A 25,008-nucleotide genomic window follows, 5' to 3' on the forward strand; every position below is an offset into this window, starting at 1 on the left:
GTGAATGGGCAAGACAAAAGATTTTAAGTGCCTTTGAGCGGGGTATGGTACTTGGTGCCAGGTGCACCGGTTTGTGTCAAGAACGGTTTGTGTGCAGCCAACTAGACACAACTGTGGGAAGCATTGGAATCAACATGGGCCAATGATGGGAACTCTGTTACGGCTGCAGGAAACCATGTAACAATAGCCTTAGATGGCGTCTGTCTGAGAACCACAACTGAACGTACCTGCTTTAAACATACTGTAGGATAATGGCAGTGAAGCTTTGAAATCCTGCAATACAATGTTAAAAGCCAGTCTGTTTGACCAGAACGTCTCCTTTGATACGCTGCCCTCTGGCCTCCTTCCATCTTGCTTGTACAGTTCCTCCAACTGCCTTATAATGATGTCATCATGTAATCGGCCTATTTACTTTAGTTTATAGCTCAGAAGGACTCTGTATGGAACTTGTCCTCCATCTGATGTCTTGTGTGTGTGTGTGTGTGTGTGTGTGTGTGTGTGTGTGTGTGTGTGTGTGTGTGAACTGTAAATGGACTGTCCTTCAACAAGCTGCTGTACACATGGAACGCTCCTCCAGTTTGCATGTCTTCAGCTGAGAGTGACCATATGGTCACCAGGCTATTGTTTGGGCTGGCTGTCTGGCTCGGCAGTCTCTCAGTCAGCAGGGAGGCAGTGATTGTGACGCCTGTGATTGAACTGCTCACAATGGGAGGGAGTTAGAGAGAATATTTATTATTTGAATTATGTTAATATTGTAAATCTCCAAAGTAAGCTTTGGCAATATGTACATTTTTACATCATGCCAATAAGCAAATTGAATACAGAGAGATGCTGTAGTGACCCCTGGTGGTGAGGTATTTGTTTCCCAAAGGGGAAGGAGTTTAAACGTAGTGACAACTCCTCCTTAGACAAGGCTACCCCCTGATATCATTCTCATTGTTGATTCAATTGATTACCCCCCACATGTATTGAGCAACAGTCCCACTCTCACCAGGTCTTCAGTTCCTACTGAGTTTCTTGGGTTTCACTGTTGAGCAAAATTCAATCGCATTCTAATCTAAAGGACAACTCCGACTTCTAAAGGCCTACTGGTATCAGTTTTTAATAGGTAGCTAATATTCAGAATGTTTATGTAAATAATTAGATGATATGTGCATCAGAAATTCAGTGCTGTATGTTGCCACCTCGAATGCATTTGATTCCACTTTGGAACCACTCTGGCGCAGTGGTTCCCAACCTTTTTTGGTTACTATACCACTATCTGAATTTTTCTCTGCCTGGAGTACCCCTGAAGTACCCCCTCATGTGCATTTTACCAGTAGGCCTATGGTCTCATGAGTCTTCTCAAGTACTCCCTGTGGATAGGCCAAGTACCCTCAGGGCTCCTGGTACTCCTGGTTGGGAACCACTGGTCTAGCACTAGCTGGCAGTCTTTGTGATAGCCAGGATGGCTCCCCCTATAATCTCTGGCCTCCATGAATGGGCAAGGGTTGATGTCCTGTGTCAGTGCAGCCTTTGTTAGCTCTGGTGTGGGGCTCTGGGCATTGCTGACCCATTCCTCTTGGTTGCTATGGACTCTGTATAGGGAGGCTTTCTGCTGGAGCTCAATGCTGCCTGTTTAGTAGCATCTATCCCTGGCAGGGTTGATGCAGGGTTCACACGCCTACCCCCTACGTCTGTCTGTCTGTCTGCCGTGCTGTGCCGACCCCTCCATCTCCTCCTAACCGCTTCCTCTCCTCCCCTTTGTCTCCATTCAGTGCCGGCATTGCTGTTGGTTTCTATGGGAACGGCGAGACCTGTGACGGCGTGAACAGGCTGACGTACTCCCTGCGCCACGCCAACCGCACGGTGGCAGGAGTGCAGAAACTGGTAATATTCAGAACTCCTATTGAAACAATGACACCCCAGCAAAATCTCTATCACACAGTGATTCCCCTGCTAACCCCAAATAGATACGATATAATAAACACTATTGATTTTGTCTATCCCCATAAAGAGTGGGTTGTTTGTGACTTTGGGTGTCCCTCCCTGTGCCTACTACCTAGGTATCAGACGGCACGGGCTCCCTGAAGCAGACGGTGGATGGCAGTCTGGGGCAGCTGGAGGGCCAGTACGCCAAGCACACAGACTATCTGTCTATCATCCAGAAGCTGCAGGGCCAGCTGGACGAGCTGGTGAGGCAGATGGTGGAGATCCCCTTCTGGGGAAACAGAGACATCTCCCTGGAGGAGCTGGCCGTCAACATCGAGCTCTACGACTGGTACAGGTGAGAGTTGGGCAGACTGGGAGACTCAATATATGACATTTCATGAAATACAATTTCTATTGTTCACCAAAACCATTACCAGAACCAAGGCCTGTTTGTTTTAGTACATCGTTTGGCTATTGTAGGTGAATGTAGTTGGAGTTTGTTTTCCTGTCATGTTGTATGATACCCAACTTGAAATACAAGCAATGTATTAGGGAGTTTTTATTGTTAGCTACTTTTGCTGCTGCCTCATTTACATACAGGAGCTCACAGCAACATGGGTTTAATGGAGTGTGAACAGAACCACACAGCTTCCTCTCTGAGAGGAATCCTGCACTAGAGGATTAGCAGTTTACATGAACAGTACGTCATTCCTCGTAGATTGATGTTTATGCTGGTGTCGTGCTGCAGAATTCCACTGCTAGGCCCTTTAGAGAGAGAGTCATCTCAGTTGATACTCAGAAAAGGCTAATATGAACCACAAGAGACCTCAGATTTTTCTGGGGAAACCCTTCAAATGAACCATTTTAGTGGGAGCAGACCCTGGATGAAACACACAACACAGTCCTCCCTCCTGTAACTGGTGTTAACAACCCTGCAGTGTAAGATAGTTTACATATCCTCAGTACATTTCACAGTTGGATAGTTGGTCTCCTGGTGAGACCGTCCAGCCAGCCAGTCAGTGATATTCAGTTGGCTCTGTATGAATGTGAAAGTCGTTAACAGAGATGACTGCAGTCAACAGTGGAAAGGCCTTTACAGTTTAATCAGTCTGATTCAGCAGCCGACCCTCCCTGCTACTTCCTCTCGACATCTCAAACACTTCCTCCCTCGGCATCTCGCAGGGGAAGTGGTCATCAGATCACATGTTTTTGTTTGATGTATGTTTGAAGCAATCCCCATGTTTGTATCCTTTTGATTTCTTTGGCAGTACTAATGTGATTTGTACAGTGGTCATAGATAACTTCTCCTTCTTGCTGTACTGTGCTGCGTTTGTCAGCAGGTGTCGGGGTTTCTTCAGTCAGTTGGTCTATAGTTCTGTTGTGTTTGTGGTTGTTCGTGACTGTTGTTATTGTTGTTTTCCACTTCAGGTGGCTGGGCTACTTAGGCCTGCTGCTTTTCAACATCCTCATCTGCCTGCTGGTGCTGTTTGGCCTCATTCGCAACTCCAAGGGAACACTTATTGGGTAAGTCCTACCATGTGAGGGAGTGAACCAAAAATAACTGTTGGGAGGGGGACCATATTCTGCTGGGCCATATATTTATAGCAATTGTCATGCTATTGAATTATTTAAACAAAATGAAAGCCTCCAACGTGTCAGAAGTTTTATCTCAAGTATCACTTTGTTCGCCCATTGCAAATTACTTTTGACTGTACGCTGAACAGCCTTGTCATTGCGATTATGTGAGACGAATTCACGCTTCCTAAAGTGTCAGCCAGTCACAGTCCATTTGGCACGTGCATTAAAACTAATCTCTCAGAAAATTCCTCTGTCTCAACTCTTGATAACGCTGCAGGAAAGTATGTTAGATCCTTTAAAAAAGGCTTCAAGGACACAGGCTCATCACTGCCTGTCCTCCTCTTCAGTCCCTCCCCTTCTATTTCGTTTAATGATCTGTGACTGTGGATACAGCGGGGTCAAATTGGGAGGCACATTATCATGTTGGTCAGTTCCAGAGTGTTGGGCTTTATGGTTCCCCCAGGTCCCGCTCTCCTATCCCTCCTATGTCCTTTCATCTCACGCATCCTCAGTGAATCAGACCCGGGTCATCCTCAAGCCCTGCCCAGAGACCAATGAAGGGGTACTTCCTCTAACATAATTCACCCTAACTCTCCTTGTGAGATGAGGGAAACATTATCCCAAGTCCCTGTGGGTGTTTAGGGTTGAAATCAAGGTCTCCCTTTTCATAGCTCAACATTAAACCCTCCAGCATTTAATTTAGATCAGTCATAATGTGTAATAGCCATCGTTTGGTGTTAAGGCTAAGGAACTCCCAGTCCAAGGCCATGTTCCCTCAATTTTTTTTGCGGCATTGAGAACATTTTTGTCTGCTGAGAGCAAACTTGAACGTTATGAAAATTCCAGTGTGTGTTTACTGTGTGATCTGAGGCTGTACCCAGTTTTTTTTTTTTTTTTTTGATAGTTTTAACAGTGGCCAAGTGGGCTGCTGTGGCCATTTGATAATAATGTTGTTCTACCTGAGTGGCCTACCGTAAAAAGACAATGGAGAAAACGCATCCCATAACATTTTAGCATGGACATAACTGTTCTATGATACAGGCCTACATCCCATGAGACTTTTGAAAACATGCAGGCCTTGACAATAACCTGTTTATCCACTTGTCCTTCAGACAAGGAGGGGACTGGAACTGTTGTTGTATTGTGTTGAGGCCACTTTACAAAATAAAAAGTTCTGTTACCTGAATCCCTAATTTGTTTAGGGAAAAACATTCCCTATTCCCTTGACCCTTGCTCTTAACATGATGCATGTATGCATCGCATGCACATGACCAATAAGGCCTGACCTATAGCATATCATAATTACATCAATCAATAGTTATAACAAACTCTGAACACCGTAACACATGGCAGCAAAAGGGATGCAGAGGACGTGACAAATAAACTTGAAACCGGAATGTTGACTGGTTGCTCAGGGGGTAAAGGGGAAGTCAAGCGTGTGGAATAAATTTCAGTAGTTGTGGAAAATACTGGAGATCAAGAAAAAGAAGGTCAGGAGCAAGCACCGAGTGCCATATTTTATTGAACTAAAATGCTTGATTTGCATTTCAAATCATTAATGACTCGTATGCTATATGATGACATGAACAGCTGAATGATTGATACACTGCTGTAGCCTATATAACTATTGAAATCTAGTCCTCAGTGAGTTACGGTATTAAGACCAAACAGGATGTGCTCTTACAATACTGCCATACTAAGTCTACAAATGATAATGACATTACTTATTATTATTATTATATTATTATAATGATGATCATACTAGTAATAATAACAATGAGATCAAGAAAAAGGAGGGTTGTTATTATTATTTTTTCATTATTATTATTGTAAATATAATTTTTCTGACAATTTGGAACCGTGTAAACACTAAATAAATGATAAATAATACCAGAGGCTGTTCTAACAAAACAAATATGTGAAGACTTTATTACAGCATAGCATAGATTAAAAACAGCCCAATTTGTGTAATTGTTTATCCGACTTGTTGTGGTTGCGTGAGGCTTGGTGCTCACGGAATCAGTAGGCTATTAAGCAAACACTCAAACAGGCAACAGAAGCAGTATCTGTCTTATTTCTGTAGATATATATGGATGATTTATAAAGCCGATCCCGTATAACATTTAGGGCTATTGATTACAGACCTAATTAAGATGGCGTTTCCTCTCTCCTCACTTTTCTTAGACAATTAAGGCAAGGGCTGTTTTCTCGTCTACAAACTCTGCTGCTGCCTCCCACATATGTTGCTTTACTTTGCTATTATGCACATAGCAACATGGTTTAGGAAAAGCACCAATTCAATAGCGTACTGATATTTCAGAACCACGGACAGCGACGTCTATCCAACTCCGGAGAAAGAACATTTGTTATAAAGTAATATTATTTTTATTAGTGTTGCACCTTTGTTGTTATGTAATATAACCATATACAATTTCAGTAGCACTTCTTCGTGATGGACTGTGCCATCCACACGGCCTCCACAATGGATTAGTCCACTCAGACAGGTGCCAATCAGACAGATGTCTGGTAAACAATGATGATAAATAAAAATCAAAAGAAATCTCGGTCGACCAAACAATCAACCGGTCTACTAAATGGGGTCAGCCCTAAAATGTGCATGCAGATACATGCGGTTCTTCACTTTAATCTCAAAACAAGTGCATCTACTCGCGGTCACTTGTGCCTGTCAATGCAATTAGAATCCTCCTCCGATGCGCTCTGCCTATAACAAAATCTCAGATGGTTTTTTTCCCCGGTATGTTGCTTTGAAAGGGACAAATTATGTTGATTCGATCACAATTCCCACAGTAGAGGGAAATGTTGCTAGTGTAAACTCACGGGGTGAATCTATAGTGAACTTGAGTGAAGTTCAGTCTCGTGTGTCTCTGTGCGGGCTGATATTTCTTCTGGGTGGCAGTCCTGTTCTAACCTCTGTCCTCGCTCTCTCTCTCTCTCTCTCTCTCTCTCTCTCTCTCTCTCTCTCTCTCTCCTTCCGCAGAGTGTGTCTTCTGGGCATCCTGGCTCTGGTTATTAGCTGGGCCTCCCTGGGTCTGGAGTTGGCTGTGTCTGCCGTGAGTGTCTCCATGGGAACATGGCTCTATATCTCTATGTTGAGGCTTGGAACCCAGAGCTCAGTCCAAGTAGTGTGGGAGTTAGAACCTGTACAACCTTTTACCTGAATCACTGCAGTGGGCCAGCTGACACTGAACAAAATAGAATGTTTGGCATGAGGTACTATTATCAGTATGATTCATGAAGTTGGGGTTGTTAACACTTGCCAAGTTCATCTAGGGACAATTGCTAGCTACTACAATTTATAGCTGGTACAGTGTGCCGTTCATTGTGCGCAGCATGCCTTTATCAAATATTTAGGACCCAGTGGGATCTGTCTTTATGCAAATCCCCCTCCCACACCATTTCAAATGGATAATTCCATCCCCTGCATATGATTCAGAGATGACCCCCCCCCCTGCCTTGTCTTCCTTCCGTGACACGATGGTGCATGTGATCTTTATTATCTCCTGATGGAATCCTCTAGTGAGACTGATTATCCTGCAGACTAAACATTCTCATTATTCTAACTACTGTGTTGTTGGGAAATGTCCTGTTATGCTTTCTGACTGTTTGTTTTTTCCCAGCGTGTGACTGTGTTTTACTCTCTCTCTGCAGACCTCCAGTGACTTCTGCGTTGCTCCAGACATGTTCGTCACCCAAATGACCGAACAGTATGGAGTGCTCAATAAAGGTGAAGATTCATTAAGAGGAATCGTCAGGGTCTTAGATTTGTCATGTTTATTGAGAGATCGATCATAAAGTGAAATCCAGACACTGCTCTCTGAGATTCACATCTAACTCTACTTTTAAGTTGTTTTGTGCAAGAATGCCGAAAGGCAGGTTTTTGTTCGATTTCTCAGTCACGTAAGCTTTCATATCCTGTTTGTTTTGGAGGAGAACTGTCTGCTGACTATGAATTGCGTTCTCTCTTCAACTTGACAGAACACTACAACAGTTGTAGAAAATCGTTGTAGGGGGAAATGCATAACACCAATGAAAAGTGTGGCTTTAACACAGTCTGTTTGTTTATTTGATAAAATTAGTGTTTCTTTTGTCGTCGGGTACTCATCTGGAGGATGTTTTTGATAGCTCTGACAAATGATTGGATTCATTCTCTTCAGTAGCATGCACGCTGGGATATGATGCAGAAATAATGACAGAGCAACGACACAAATGCCAAAAGCACTTTAATATTTGCCAGACAAGCCCAATCACTTTGATGCTCAATCAATCCCTCATCCCACCCTGGGGAGAGAGATAAACCTGCGGTGAATGTATTGCTTTCAGATTTATGGACCTGGGCTGGGGTGCATGAGCTACCTCCTCAAACCTGTAATAGGATTCAATAAATTACCCCCAGAGCATCTGTGGCCGGGCAGACAAGCCAGGGTTGACGGGCTGCGCTGCATTTTAAGTGTCTAATGCGACCTGTGGCGTAATTGGCCAAACTGGTCCCGTGATGAGGAGAGAGATGGAGCCAGGGGTGTGTGAAGTAGTGTGTGTGTGTGTGTGTGTGTGTGTGACTGAGATAAGACCAGTGGAGGAGGGGGGTGAGGAGAGATGTTATGGTGAAGCATGCAGGCAGAGTGGGTGGGTGGGTGGGTGTGTGTTTGTTCCTACTACAGTTGAAAGTACTGCATCATTTGACACAGTCACCAGTAGGGCTGGGAATTGCCAGGGACGATATAATCACGATACTTAGGTGCCTTCCGATTCAAACAAGGGAGCCACGATAAAACAACAAGTTTTGATCAGTCATGGAAATAAAAGTGCTGAAAACAAATTGGCTCCATATTTCACAAAATAAGCTATGAAGTAAAAAATACTATTATTGCAATATTGTCAAAACGATACGATATATCGTCAAAAATAACACTATGTAACTGTATCGATTTAGCAATATTTTTCCCCCATCAATAGTGCCCATTTAGTGACATCCTTTTTCTACATCCCCACTCCAGCTTTCCCTCTCCATTGTCAAGTCATTGCTGGAGAGAATAGAGCTCTCTACCCTGTCATTGTGAATGCCTCTCTGTCTACTCTCCTTAGGAATACTAGAGGAGGAGGCGCTCCGGTACGGAAAGCCTACATTAACTGAAGATCCTGGCTAGTGGAACTGTTGTTAAGACCTACAATTGAAGTCGGAAGTTTACATACACTTAGGTCGGGAGTCATTAAAACTCGATTTTCAACCACTCCACAAATTTCTTGTTAACAAAATATAGTTTTGGCAAGTCGGTTACGACATCTACTTTGTGCATGACAAGTCATTTTTCCAACAATTGTTTACAGACAGATTATTTCACTTATAGTTCACTGTATCACAATTCCAGTGGGTCAGATGTTTGCATACAGTAAGTTGACTGTGCCTTTAAACAGCTTGGAAAATTGCAGAAAAGGATGTCATGGCTTTAGAAGCTTCTGATAGGCTAATTGACATCATTTGAGTCAATTGGAGGTGTACCTGTGGATGTACTTCAAGGCCTGCCTTCAAGCTCAGTGCCTCTTTGCTTGACATCATGGGAAATCCAGAGAAATCAGCCAAGACCTCAGAAAACAAATTGTAGACCTCCACAAGTCTGGTTCTTCCTTGGGAGTAATTTCCAAACGCCTGAAGGTACCACGTTCATCTGTACAAACAATATTATGCAAGTCTAAACACCATGGGACCACACAGCCGTCATACTGCTCAGGAAGGAGATGCGTTCTGTCTCCTAGACATGAATGTACTTTGGAGCGAAAAGTGCAAATCAATCCCAGAACAACAGCAAAGGACCTTGTGAAGATACTGGAGGAAACGGGTACAAAAGTATATCTATATCCACAGTAAAAACGAGTCCTATATCGACATAACCTTAAAAGGCCGCTCAGCAAGGAAGAAGCCACTGCTCCAAAACCGCCATGAAAAAGCCAGACTATGGTTTGCAACTGCACATGGGGACAGAGATCGTACTTTTTGGAGAAATGTCCTCTGGTCTGATGAAACAAAAATAGAACTGTTTGGCCATAATGACCCTCGTTATGTTTGACTGAAGAAGGGGGAGGCTTGCAAGCCGAAGAACACCATCTCAACCGTGAAGCACAGGGGGTGGCAGCATCATGTTGTGGGGGTGCTTTGCTACAGGAGGGTCTGGTGCACTTCACAAAATAGATGGCATCATGAAGGAGGAAAATTATGTGGATATATTGAAGCCATCATATCTCAAGACATCAGTCAGGATGTTAAAGCTTGGTTGCAAATGGGTCTTCCAAATGGACAATGACCCCAAGCATACTTTCAAAATGGCTTAAGGACAACCGAGTCAAGCTATTAGAGTGGCCGTCACAAAACCTGACTCAGTTACACCAGCTCCGTCAGGAGGAATGGGCCAAAATTCACCCAACTTATTGTGGGAAGCTTGTGGAAGGCTACCTGAAAAGTTTGACCCAAGTTAAACAATTTAAAGGCAATGCTACCAAATACCTATTGAGTGTATGTAAACATCTGACCCACTGGGAATGTGATGAAAGAAATAAAAGCTGAAATAAATCATTCTCTCTCCTATTATTCTGACATTTCACATTCTTAAAATAAAGTGGTGATCCTAACTGACCTAAAACAGGGAATTTTTTACTAGGATTAAATGTCAGGAATTGTCATACACCAAATACATTTAAACTCAGTTTATGTAAACTTCCGACTTCAACTGCATGTGCATCACCTCATCTCTGTTCAGTACAGTATCTTCACCCACTGCCTTGAGCCTGGACTCGGGCATTCAGGGGTGTTACTGTGTTCTGTTTTTCCTGCGCGTTAACATGCCTGTGTGTTTAAAAGCAGAACTGGAAATTATTGCAAACGAATGTAAGGTGGTTTTAGACTTCAAAGCGAGCTGAACAATTGTGGCATTGCAAGACTTGATTTTAAATTGGTACGCTATTGGTGTTATGACTCTGCGAAAGTCTCTTTCTCTTCAACATGGTGTCCGGTACATGTTTGTGACCCCTAAGAATGATCTTGCCTTCCACCCCTAAGGTTGTTGTTCTCAATCTGCAAAAGGCAGTCTTTGAAAAGGTCACCCTTTTCATTACCTTTATTCTGTTCTATCCTTATTTCATACCTGTCACTCGGCATCAGGAGAAGTGGCCGCCCTGGACAAGCCGTTGGTTTTATTGCTGCACACGATTTCGTGTTTATTTTGCCCTGGTAAACGAATGCTACAGGCTATACAGTGGGGAGAACAAGTATTTGATACACTGCAGATTTTGCAGGTTTTCCTACTTACAAAGCATGTAGAGGTCTGTAATTTTTTATCATAGGTACACTTCAACTGTGAGAGACGGAATCTAAAACAAAAATCCATGAAATCACATTGTATGATTTTTAATTTTCATTTTATTGCATGACATAAGTATTTGATACATCAGAAAAGCAGAACTTAATATTTGGTACAGAAACCTTTGTTTGCAATTACAGTGATCATACGTTTCCCATAGTTCTTGACCAGGTCTGCACACACTGCAGCAGGGATTTTGGCCCACTCCTCCATACAGACCTTCTCCAGATCCTTCAGGTTTCGGGGCTGTCGCTGGGCAATACGGACTTTCAGCTCCCTCCAAAGATTTTCTATTGGGTTCAGGTCTAGAGACTGGCTAGGCCACTCCAGGACCTTGAGATGCTTCTTACGGAGCCACTCCTTAGTTGCTCTGGCTGTGTGTTTCGGGTCGTTGTCATGCTGGAAGACCCAGCCACTACCCATCTTCAATGCTCTTACTGAGGGAAGGAGGTTGTTGGCCAAGATCTTGCGATACATGGCCCCATCCATCCTCCCCTCAATACGGTGCAATCGTCCTGTCCCCTTTGCAGAAAAGCATCCCCACATCTTGGGGTTGTCCTCATCCTCCTCCTTCCTCCAAACACGGCGAGTGGAGTTTAGACCAAAAAGCTCTATTTTTGTCTCATCAGACCACATGACCTTCTCCCGTTCCTCCTCTGGATCATCCAGATGGTCATTGGCAAACTTCAGACGGGCCTGGACATGCGCTGGCTTGAGCAGGGGGACATTGCGTGCGCTGCAGGATTTTAATCCATGACGGCATAGTGTGTTACTAATGGTTTTCTTTGAGACTGTGGTCCCAAGCTCTCTTCAGGTTATTTACCAGGTCCTGCCGTGTAGTTCTGGGCTGATCCATCACCTTCCTTATGATCACTGATGCCCCATGAGGTGAGATCTTTTATGGTGCCCCAGACCGAGGGTGATTGATCGTCATTTTGAACAGTTGTTGCCTTCTCACCAAGCTGCTTGCCTATTGTCCTGTAGCCCATCCCAGCCTTGTGCAGGTCTACAATTTTATCCCTGATGTCCTTACACAGCTCTCTGGTCTTGGCCATTGTGGAGAGGTTGGAGTCTGTTTGATTGAGTGTGTGGACAGGTGGCTTTTATACAGGTAACGAGTTCAAACAGGTGCAGTTAATACAGGTAATGGAGAACAGGAGGGCTTCTTAAAGAAAAACTAACAGGTTTAATGAATTAATTAAATAAATGAATTAATGATTAATAAAAACTAACAGGTCTGTGAGAGCTGGAATTCTTACTGGTTGGTAGGTGATCAAATACTTATGTCATGCAATAAAATGCAAATGAATTACTTAAAAATCATACAATGTGATTTTCTGGATTTTTGTTTTAGATTCCGTCTCTCACAGTTGAAGTGTACCTATGATAACAATTACAGACCTCTACATGCTTTGTCAGAAGGAAACACTGCCGATTTTGCAGGTTATCAAATACTTGTTCTCCCCACTGTACCTCACTCTGCAGCACTGAGGTCTCTGGGAATCATTTCAACAGCTCTGGTTCCATTCTTCATCTTATCTGTTGTTCCTCTCTGGCTGTAATATGTCTATCTTTACTGCCCTCTCCTAGCCCCAACAGAAAAAACGTTCTATTCTCCCGCTTTCTGCTTAATGTTTCGGCCATTGTTTCTCTTGTACATCACTCTGCCATTGTGGTAGTAAAATCCTGAACCGAATGATTGAATCTTCCACAAAGATAAAAGTTATGAGTCTGTCGTCTCTGACTGGCTGCTTTAAACACTATTACAAGCAGTAAATGAGAGGTCTTCTATTCAGCCTGTTGTATATGGCCATCCAAGGATATCATTGAATGAGCAGTTAATTTCCCTTGTCAGTGCCATAATTCCACTGTTTATGAGACTCACAGGGAGGGAGCTCAGTTTAGAGGAGCTACAGCAGATGTGAACTGGCCCATCCATAACCAGAGGAGACTTGCTCTTCTCTCTACCACTCAGTGTGTCTGTGCGTGTGTCTGTGCGTGGGTGCGGTGTGGTATATCCGGAACCCATTTGACTGTGGGGTAATCAGTGAACGTCACAGACCAGTGTCACATCAGAAATAGGATACCATGTGTTATGTTGGTGGTGCTGGTGATATTCTCTATGATTAATACTGGGGACTAGAAGTAGAGCCACTCTGAATCAAACCTGCGCTATGTTTGAGTCACGAACTCCCAAATATCATTATTTATTAAATTGCATGAGTGTGTGGCCCACACAGTGTGGGTGAGAATACATGTCTCCTTCTCACACCGTCCCAGATTGAGTTCCCTAAAGCAGGATACTGTTAATCCTACTGGTACAGTGTGCCTGACTGTGCTGCTAGCTAACCCATTAGCATTGTTTACGGAGCTCTGAACTGTCCCCATCGACCCAGGCTTTGTCCCAAATGGCACCCTATTCCCTATATAACGCACTACTATTGACCAGGGTGTAAGGTAGGGTGCCAATTAGAGACGAAACCCCAGTCTCCCCTCCTCACAAGCCCCCAGCTAATCGGCAGCCATTGATTACTCTGCAGGCCCTCCCAAAGATCATTATTCACCCTCTTCAGAAAAGCAACCCCAAAAATATCCTTAGTCTGTCTGTCTCTGGGGAAGCTGGCCTGAGATGATACCACATCACTGTAGGTTATGGAGTTCCCAGCTGACATTCAGTAGGCTGGGCACTGCTTCAGGCAGTGGCATATAAAGGCTATGGGATATCAAGGTCAGGGAATAGAAATACCATCCAGTAAGTCACCATGGTGGTGAATGAGAGGACCTGCTTTCACAGGGGAAATGGTTGGAGAAAACATGATGTCCTCTGTGAGAATGTAGTAATGCAATTCACCTTCTAGTAGTACAGTGACACTACTAGAACTAACTAGACTGAGGTTGTCTGCGAACCTGCTCACATCATCTGATCCAGGCCTGTTGTGTGTGTTTTTCCACAGACATTTTGCAGTACTACATGACATGCAATGTGGGCCAAACCAACCCATTCCAACAGGTAGGCTACTTCAAACAGACTTTTACTGGCCGTCATACTTTAGCAAAGCGCTTTGATATAGGCCTCAAAAGCAGCAGCTTTAACCCAGCGGGTGAAGTTGGTGGAAATGACGTCGTTAGAACACGTTCTGCCTGCTGGCATGAAAACCTGAGTCTTATGAAGAGGAGTAAGACTAGTCAACCACAGCTACTTCAGAGGGAAAATATCATCTTTTCACTTAGACTTTGTAGCTTTTAATTGACTAATTAAGGTGTCGCAAAACATTGATGTACAGTCGATGTTTACTGACAAAACATATCTCCCAGAAAAGCTTTTTGTTCAAAGAATACGGGTCAAGGCTGCAAGACTGTTTTTGGGTCACAAAAAGCATATTGTGACCAGTCCACCTAGAGAGGAGTGGTCTTGCTGGGTAAGACAGAACAGAGTGCACACTCCCTGTGCCTTTCATCTTTTAGGCCAAATGTCAGCTTTTCCCCGGAGGTGTAAATGTAGAACTGTGAAACGGCCACTAAGGCCATTGCCAGTGTATTAATGTGATTTGAAAACCCTACCATAACACCCTATCTGTGACTTGCTTTTAATGGACTGTAGTATTTTTTTTTTTTCCCTCTTCTCAGTGCAGCACAAGCCCAGGCTAGCTATCACAGCAACATCTGTTAATCTATATGTAATATATCTCACAGGTACCAGGTGTCAATGTGCCGACATTGGGTTGAGTGTAAAGGGACACATTTGACCATCAGAAAGGACTAGAGTTCGCTAGCATGGTTTAAAATATATATATATATATATATATATATTCTGTGTTAGGGTCAGGAGGTTTGTCACGAAGACATTGAACAAGTAGCGCAGTACTCAGTGCCATGTCTGATACAGGCGGTCATGTTTCCCCTCTTGTGTTGTAGAAGTTGTCCGGGAGCCACAAAGCCTTAGTGGAGATGCAGGACGACGTGTCTGAGCTGCTCCGCTCGGCCACCAGAGAGTACCCCCAAACTAAGGTGAGCCTCCTGACATCTGTCACTTTACTTCCTGCTGTGAATGCCACCTGCCAGAGTACTGATGCTAAACACACCCTGCCTTCACCCTGGTCTGGACACACCGGCTGTACTATTGTAGCAATTCTACGGGTTGCACGGTCCACTGAATGGAACCAGTGGACCAAGAGGCAGAGAGAGAGGAGACGAGTGCACCTGGCCACAAAAGTCTGCTGCTACGTCACCTTTGCGTTATGCTCCTGTTACTTTCACTGGCCTCCTCTGTACAGCCCTGTGTTGTATTGTCCAGCGCTACTCTTTCCACTGTGTGCACAGAGCATACTTCAGTGGGACAGTGAAGAGAGAAAATGCTGGGGCCTCCCGGGTGGTTAAGGGCGCTGTACTGCAGCGCCAGCTGTGCCATCAGAGACTCTGGGTTGGCGCCCAGGCTCTGTCGTAACCGGCCGCGACCGGGAGGTCCATGGGGCGACGCACAATTGGCCTAGCGTCGTCCGGGTTAGGGAGGGCTTGGTCGGTAGGGATGCCCTTGCCTCATCGCGCACCAGAGACTCCTGTGGCGGGCCGGGCGCAGTGCGCGCTAGCCAAGGTTGCCAGGTGCACGGTGTTTCCTCCGACACATTGGTGCGGCTGGCTTCCGGGTTGGATGCGCGCTGTGTTAAGAAGAAGTGCGGCTAGGTTGGGTTGTGTATCGGAGGACGCATGACTTTCAACCTTCGTCTCTCCCGAGCCCGTACGGGAGTTGTAGCGATGAGACAAGATAGTAGCTACTACAACAATTGGACACCAAAAATTCAACAACAACAAAAAAGAGAGAGAAAATGCTGAGTTCACAGGAACATTTCACGTTCTTTTGGGCTACCAGAGATGTAGAACTCCATCAACACACATCAGCCCTCATGTCCCAATTAGTCATTTAAAATAGACCTCTGGACAGACGCTGTTCTCTGCCGGCCGTTACAGCCCATAGGAGAATCCGGACGTGGTTTGTTATTATACCTCGTGCAGATAGACGACAGTATAGCCTAAATTTGAGGTTTGGGAGGAAGTACCTTCATTTCAATGGGATGTGGTTCGCACCATTAAAATCCTGGAGTCTGTCTGCACGAGGCGTCAGGGTTGCTGACTCTCTTCTGGTTTGGGTTTTCTCAAAGTTTCGCCTACTCTCTACTTTTTGTTGACGTCATACCAACCTTCTTTACTAGTTTAAGTAGGACACGAAAAATTAAGTACTGCCAGTATCTCTCTCATACACACACACACACACGCTCACTCACTGAGACAGTGGTCTGGCCTAATTTGCTGTGTTAAATGTAGACCTGGCCCTGTTTTTAAAGTGTTTGTGTGTTTGTGTCTTGCAGGGAAATCTAGAACAGATCCAGGGGGTGCTGAACACCACAGAGATCGGCCTGCATCAGCTCACTGCCCTGGTGGACTGCCGAAGCCTGCACATGGTGAGCTGCCTTCCTGCCTGGGACACCAGGGGGACCATGGCTAACATCCTTACTCCACAGGGGATGTCGTATGGTCTCTGTGTTGCGTGGTCACGGTCTACATGTGTACGTATCCCTCTCTGGGATGTGGTTGTTAGTATGTACGGTACATTTGGTGCATGTCCAGTCCGATGATGTTGGCAGATGTTTGCAAGCTGTGTCTAAACGGTCCAGTGAGTCGTTGTGTGACCCGCAGTTGGCTTTCCCTCTGCCTGTGTGATGGAGAGGGCCATGTTCACAGTTCACACTCCTGTGCACGTGCGTCTGTGCTCCGCTTAGCCGAGCGCAACTCTGCTCCACTGCTCTTGGTTCAACCCTGTATTCAGACCTGCTCCTCTCTGCTTGCAGTGCATCCGCCACCCTGGGCTGGGCTGCATATCTCTCTAATCTGTAGTAGCAGCCCTACCTGACTGCTCTTCACATCCTCCTCTGTTAACCCCTATGTGGCCGGTGCCCACTGTCACACTGTCAGAACCCTGCCTGGGTCTCACTGTTCCTACTGTCACTCCCACTCTCATCCCCACCACTCACAGCCCTCACAGCGGAGGGCAGGAGAACCTGAGCCAATCAAGCAGTAGCCCAGGAGCTCACATTCAGCCGAAACCAAGGCCACTTTCAGTAGCAGATAGAATGTCATGACGTGAATAGAGCTGACATGGTTTGTTCTTCTACAGAGAGGGGTGTTTGTTCTTCATCGTATATTGTTTTCTAAACATTGTGCTGAGTGTGACCCAGAGGAGGATGGGTTAACGCGCCTGCCACTACATCACATGGAAACATGCTGTACCTAGAGGGAACAACCAAGACATCTCTCAGTGCAAATGCAGGAAGCAGAAGCGGTCGTCATGAAATGTTTTCTTTAAAAGCTGGACAATATTATTCCCAACTTACTCTGCTTTGGTCATGTTGAATAGCACTCCCGGGTATCTGCTTTGGTCATGTTGAATAGCACTCCCGGGTATCTGCTTTGGTCATGTTGAATAGCACTCGGGTATCTGCTTTGGTCATGTTGAATAGCACTCCGGGTATCTGCTTTGGTCATGTTGAATAGCACTCCCGGGTATCTGCTTTGGTCATGTTGAATAGCACTCCCGGGTATCTGCTTTGGTCATGTTGAATAGCACTCCCGGGTATCTGCTTTGGTCATGTTGAATAGCACTCTCTGCTTTGGTCATGTTGAATAGCACTCCCGGTATCTGCTTTGGTCATGTTGAATAGCACTCCCGGGTATCTGCTTTGGTCATGTTGAATAGCACTCTGCTTTGGGTTGTATCTGCTTTGGTCATGTTGAATCATGCACTCACCGGGTATCTGCTTTGGTCATGTTGAATAGCACTCTGCTTTCTGCTTTGGTCATGTTGAATAGCACTCCTGCTTTGGTCATGTTGAATAGCACTGGGTATCTGCTTTGGTCATGTTGAATAGCACTCCTGCTTTGGTCATGTATCTGCTTTGGTCATGTTGAATAGCACTCCCACTCGGGTATCTGCTTTGGTCATGTTGAATAGCACTCCCGGGTCTGCTTTGGTCATGGAATAGCACTATCTGCTTTGGTCATGTTGAATAGCACTCCCGGGTATCTGCTTTGGTCATCTGCTTTGGTCATGTTGAATAGCACTCCCGGGTATCTGCTTTGGTCATGTTGAATAGCACTCCCGGGTATGTTGAATAGCACTCCCGGGTATCTGCTTTGGTCATGTTGAATAGCACTCCCGGGTATTGCGCATGTCGTCGAGCTACTTCCTCTCGATAATGACTGTAATTTGCTTGGCTCTGAAGCAAGGCGCTGGAAAAGCACTGTCTTGGCCTGCTTTCACTCCTCCACGCCATGTATCATTAAATAGTCATGTCTAACCTCCCCCCCAGCATGTGTGTCAGATAGGGTGCTGTGTACAGTAACCCTGTGTAGCAGACAGGCAAAATGTAGCATCTGTTTGGTAGGTTAGTTGTATTTCTATGACCTCTATCCTGTGCACTAGTTGTCATAGATACATGTATATGACATGGCAACGAACCAGACAGTAGTGATGGGAGGAAAGATCCATGCAGTTGCATATCGGGGTATTATTTTTGAAAAGATACTGTCAAAACTTTGACAGTATCGCAGTATTATCTGTGCGCTAGTTGTCTGTACCTGCACCAAAACTCCACTGTTTGTCCTTCATAGCTTTAAATAGGAAGCCCATTTGTTTTCAGCACTTCTATTTCCATGACTGATAACTTGTTTTCTCGTGGCTGTCTTGTCCCTCTGCAGCAGCAATGTTTTTGAATGATCGCCTCGCAATAAAGTCACAGTATCGAATCGCAGTACAGATTACAATTGTGAGGTTCCCAATACATATCGTATTGGCACCTAAGTAACGCCCTACCAGACAGTGGAGTATACTATGTGCAGACAGATCTGTGACCATGTTAGTGGTATTGTGTCCAGGCATTGCAAAACTTCACATTTGCTCTTGCACAATGTCCTGTCATCATATGGATCCTACTAATGATCTAATGTCATTAACTGTGTTGTGTTCCAGGACTATGTCCAGGGTATAACAGGGTTGTGTTATTAACTGTGTTGTGTTCCAGGACTATGTCCAGGGTATAACAGGGTTGTGTTATTAACTGTGTTGTGTTCCAGGACTATGTCCAGGGTATAACAGGAACTGTGTTGTGTTCCAGGGCTATGTCCAGGGTATAACAGGGTTGTTAACTGTAATGATCTGTGTTGTGTTCCAGGACTATGTCCAGGGTATAACAGGGTTGTGTTGTTAACTCATTAACTGTGTTGTGTTCCAGGACTATGTCCAGGGTATAACAGGGTTGTGTTATTAACTGTGTTGTGTTCCAGGACTATGTCCAGGGTATAACAGGGTATTAACTGTCCAGGGTAGGGTAACTGTGTTGTGTTCCAACATGTCCAGGTATAACAGGGTTGTGTTATTAACTGTGTTGTGTTCCAGGACTATGTCCAGGGTATAACAGGGTTGTGTTGTTAACTGTGTTGTGTTCCAGGACTATGTCCAGGGTATAACAGGGTTGTGTTATTAACTGTGTTGTGTTCCAGGACTATGTCCAGGGTATAACAGGGTTGTGTTCCAGGACTATGTCCAGGGTATAACAGGGTTGTGTTGTTAACTGTGTTGTGTTCCAGGACTATGTCCAGGGTATAACAGGGTTGTGTTGTGTTCCAGGACTATGTCCAGGGTATAACAGGGTTGTGTTATTAACTGTGTTGTGTTCCAGGACTATGTCCAGGGTATAACAGGGTTGTGTTATTAACTGTGTTGTGTTCCAGGACTATGTCCAGGGTATAACAGGGTTGTGTTGTGTTCCAGGACTATGTCCAGGGTATAACAGGTTGTGTTCCAGGACTATGTCCAGGGTATAACCTGTGTTGTGTTCCAGGACTATGTCCAGGGTATAACCTGGTGTGTCTTGTCTCTGTGTTGTGTTCCAGGACTATGTCCAGGGTCAACAGGCTCTCATGTTCAGGACTCCAGGGTATAACAAGTTGTGTTATTAACTGTGTTGTGTTCCAGGACCTACCTGTGTTGTGTTCAGGACACCTGGAACAACAAGGGTATAACAGGGTCTGTGTTGTGTTCCAGAACCCTGGAGGGCCTTCTCCTGGTGTTCTTCTCCTTCGTATGTTCACTCCACTACTATCCTCCAGTACCACATACAGTCCGTCCAATTGGACCTCAATGCTATTTCTGTTTCTATGTTAGTGCTCCATGTCTATGAGCAAAATGGTTCAGAAAATTAACAATGTTTTAGGTATTTCAGGGTTTGAGAAACCGTTTAGAATTGCTTCCAATAGAACTCATACATTAGTTAATAGAGCTTTTGCCTGAATCGTGGACTGTAGCCTCGGAGGCCCATTTTACATTACACGGAAATGACTCAAATGATAATGATTTGCCTGTAGACAGACCGAGACAATACTATTATAGAATTTAATCTTTTTTTTCCTGAAGCATTTCTAAACCCCTGACTAAACCCCTGTGTTAGCTGATTTTAGTCTTCCGTTGCTAGTGTGTAGAACACTGGCAGCGTGTTCCATGGGACCTGGCCAGGAGGGCCCAGCTGCTTCCCCAAATATCACTTCCTGTTATCCCCCTCTCCCTAATCGTGCAATGCTTTGCCTAAATCTATTGCAACCATTGCATGGAGTGGTGTAATTTTGGAGGTTGACGTTGTACTTCATGAAATCCAACTGATTTCCCTCCGCTGGGTGCCCCCATCAGCAGCAGATGGACAGGATGAATCATAAAGCCTTGTAAGAGAGATGAGAGTTAGCTGTCCCAAGCCACGCCTCCAGTTTAACTCCACTATGTAATTAGCAGAGTTCTGAGGATACTGGAGGATATGTTATGTTCTGCAGTTTTATCTCAGCTCGCTGTTCCTGTTACACAGCAAAGTTTTTTTTATTTTTTTATAGGAATGGGTCTTCTAAATGACATATAGTTGTTTGAGTAATAGCTCATTGTTGTAATGATGCATGTAGTTCTTAATAACCCAACATTAAGCTTTACTGCTTTTAATGCCATAAGCCATCCCATTGATATGTTTTATATATGAACACGGCAATGTTGGAAATTAGTTACACCCCCCCCCCCCCCCCCCCCAGTACATACTCTGTCTTCGTAATGTTCTGTATGGGTGAATGCGTGCTGCCCTGAATGGGATGATGTCATTAATTAGCTGTGTGGAGGAGAACGCTGTGGGTGGCGTGTTGAACACTAGAGGGGGACAAGTCACCATGACCATGTCATCATCATCAGCGCTATTCACTACAGCGCCACAAGGGCTGTTTTTGTCTTCTTTTGTTGTCCATGTTTTATATCTTGACTGTTGTGCTACAGGGGGAAATGTCTTTCATTTTTTTGAAAATGTGACAATGTGGGCTTTCAGTGGTGCCCTTGCGGTAGTCATGATCACAGCTCATGTTTGAACAGAAATGGCGAAGTGAACCAATCTGTATTATAGCAGATCAATCTGTAATATTTGTGTGGAAACTGAATACATTTTTATCTTAGTGGAGCGTGGTTTTATTCCTTACGCTCAGTGGGGATTTGCTGCTTTCCCTTTTTCAAAGAGAAGACTTCTTTCTTCTCCCCTTGGGCAGTGAAGAAATTGAATAGAAACGTGGCCGTGGATGAATGCAAAACGTGACTGTGAATGTGCTTGTTTTTGTGCTGCTGCTCTCCCCGTCAGTGGGAGAGGGGCTCCCTCTTGTGGCCGTTTGTCACTCTGCAGGGTTGTAGTCAATTCCATTTCACTTTGGAAATAACTGTCATTCCAATTTTTGTCCCCCATAATGAAATTTAGAATGGGACTGTGGATGTGTCCTTGTACGTTTGTCACACGCAATACCTCAGACAACGTGGGCCCGATTTTGACTAAACTTGTGTAAATGGTGCGTCTTTCTATAGAGATCCGACATTTACAAAATGACACTGATTTGCCCAAGGCAGGAGCTATAGTAATTAACTGATGTGTTAGTCACATGTAATATCTAATTTGGTCCAAGCAGGGGGCGCTGCATCCTTCTTAGGGTATGACATGTTTTCTGTTGCCTTTTCCTCAATGATTTTCTATGAGAAAGTGTGGAAGTCGAATTGTAATTTCTGTTTTCTTCCTGAATTAAAACGGAATTGACTCCAACCCTGGTCGTATGTGTCCTGGTGGACCTGTGACTCAGCAGTATCTCTCTCTCTCTCTTTCTCTGTCTCTATAGGAACGAGGCGGACAGCGAGGAGGAGTCCATGGCCCACGGAGGCAGACTGCAGAACCATGACAACCTGTACCGCGTCCACATGCCCAGCCTGTACAGCTGTGGCAGCAGCTACGGCAGCGAGACCAGCATCCCTGCTGCAGCCCACACCGTCAGCAACGCCCCCGTCACAGAGTACATGTGAGTACAGTAACACCAGTCCCGTGGAACACTCGTCTCAAAGAGAATCACTGGGGAACAGCGGGTGCACTTCCCCTCCACTTTCTCAGTGTTGAAAGGTTCAAAGCAGGCTGTGGTGGTGAAGATTGAGGAATGTGAGATACCATGTGACCCAGGGCTGTGCTCGCACAGAGAACGAGAGGAGCGGTGCTCTGCTCTCCCATAGAGGGTCACATTCTGGCGGCCACGAGCGATGCAGCTGTTGCTCTCCAGCTGTGGCCCTTTGAAACCCAAGGACAACAGCCTTATGAATGGACCTCTTAGGATGGGGGCTGGGGGAGGGGATTTGTTGGTACTTCTGGTTTTGGTGGATTGTACAGCACAGTACAGCCTGGGATGTACTGTGGGGCTCTGTGTATGTGGTGCCTGTAGGGGTTTAAATGGTATCATGAACTATTTGTATATGTGGGTGTACGTGCTTCTGTGGCATGGAAAGTATATTTTGAGGGTCAGATAGTCATGTACGTGTTTGCACCTGTTTGTGTGTGTGTGTGTGCGCGCAGGTTCTGCAGCTGTAGTTCCATCCGCCTGTGTTTAACCTTGGAGTGTGTGTTTGTTCTGTTACACAGGACCCAGAATGCCAATGCCTTCCAGAACCCGCGGTGTGAGAACACCCCACTGATAGAGAGGGAGTCCCCTCCTCCCTCGGTAAGTGTCCCAATGTCTACGTTATACACTGATTGGCAGAACACCTCCACTGACTGGGTCATTTGGCAGCCGTTGTGTAGGACACGATAATGATGATGATGATGATGATGATAATGAAAGATCTTCCGATGAGATCTTGTTTTAAAGTAAACAGTCTGCCAACGGGGCCTGGCTTTGGAAATTATGTCTCAGTGTAGTAAGTGCATTGTTTTTGCCTCTTATTTTGACATATTCAAGTGAGTTTTGCTCACAGTAAGGGCTTGAGTCAACATGACGATCCTAGCTCCCAGTCTTCACAGGTTGTGTGTTGTAAGTCAACCTGAATCCCTCCGTCAGTGGTCCCTGGTCCTCCCTGGCCAGTCGCCCTCCTGTCCTGGAGGCTGAGCCCCTCCTTGGTGTCCGTGTGTCTGCTTGGGCCTAGACTCTGCGCTGTGTATCTTCTCTATACTGTCTTGTCGCTGTTGTTTTCTTTCCTGCAAACCCACACAGTTGTATTTGACTGCCGACATGGACAGTTACAGCCGCAACAGCTGGCAGTTAAAGCCCTCGGCGAGTGAGAGATCGTTTTGGTAACCTCCTCCGCTATGCTAACAGGTACAGACAATGCCCCCCCCCCACCTTCACTTACTGGCCTGTGTTCCCCCCCCAAACCAAGTCTCCCACCCCAACCACCCACGCTGTAACCAGAGTTACCTGCCACCCCACTGCCCTCCCGTGTCTTGCTAGTGTGACCCCTCACCTAACGCGTGTCCCCTGACTGTGGCCTTGGGCAGCATGCCTTCCTATCCCCCAGCACTGCAGCTGTTTTAGGTGGGTCACGTTCTTGTCCTGTCTTCAGGCTCATCGTGGCCTTTCTTTCATGAACATTTAAGCCGACATCCAACAGAAAAGGACATTCGCGTAACTGCGTTGCAGTCTGCCGAGCCCTTCAGACTGTTGCATTCCCCTTTCCACCGGAACCAGGGAGGGTCTGGAAAGGAGTGGACACTGTGAATGACATCTGTGTGGACTTTTTTTAGGGTTTGACGGTTTTGAAAAATGAACAAGTTAATTACTGTAGAAGAGAACAACTTTATCCAGTTTGTTGCCAGGAGATTCCCCTGGTCCAGGACTTGTACTGGTTCATTTTGGAAGTCTTGACTTTCTGCTACTGTCAGGTTGTTCCACCTATGTCTCCATCTCTCTCCTGGCCTTCAGAGCTCATAGATGTACACAATAAAGGGTCAAATGGCTCCTGAGTGTGGAGTGGGATGATCTCCACTTCACTTTACCTCTAAGTCTAAGAGACTCCCATTGAAAGTCACGTTGATCTAGCAAGGCCACTTGCCACTTTTCAGTACAACCGTGTGCAGGATATAACGTCTGGTTCTATCCAGGTGGCCGAGCATGGCGGCGCTGGCAACGCTGAATCCTGGGTGCACACATGACTGCAAGTCACTTTGGATAAAAACGAAATGGCATGTATATTATTTAGGAGCTATAGGCAAGTGGAATAAGTCCTGTATGTTCTGTAAACCTGTCACATCCTTTCACAGAGTATGTACTGCAAGTGCACCTAGTTTTGTGTCTGCTCCTTCCTTTGCAATAAATGCATCGTAATCTACACCGATGTGACAACCCAATTCTAGTGTGGTTTATTATCTCTAAGTACAGTATGATAAGCCCTTACTTTCCCCATGTAGATACATACTATATATACACTGGATAAATGGATGGATGGATATATATTGTTGATATTGTAGATGCAATGGATACGGTCTGTAGATACGATAGATGGATACAGTAGATAGATGGATACAATAGATACCGCAAGCAGATACCGCAGGCGGACGCAGATACCGCAGGCGGACGCAGATACCGCAGGCGGACGCGGATACCGCAGGCGGACGCGGATACCGCAGGCGCACGCGGATACCGCAGGCGGATACCGGAAGCTGATACCGCAAGTAGATAATGCAGGCAGATACTATAAATATATACTATAAGTAGATACTATAGATACTATAAGGTAGATACTATAAGGTAGATACTATAAGGTAGATACTATAAGGTAGATACT

At 45.2% G+C, this 25,008-nt stretch overlaps 1 pseudogene; it reads left to right on the plus strand.

The window, feature by feature from the left end:
* Positions 1-25,008, plus strand: part of LOC135555682 (protein tweety homolog 3-like) — a 75,634-nt pseudogene that overhangs the window by 44,894 nt on the left and 5,732 nt on the right.

Source organism: Oncorhynchus masou, chromosome 15 (assembly GCF_036934945.1).
Source record: "Oncorhynchus masou masou isolate Uvic2021 chromosome 15, UVic_Omas_1.1, whole genome shotgun sequence".
Classification (NCBI taxonomy): Eukaryota; Metazoa; Chordata; class Actinopteri; order Salmoniformes; family Salmonidae; genus Oncorhynchus; species Oncorhynchus masou.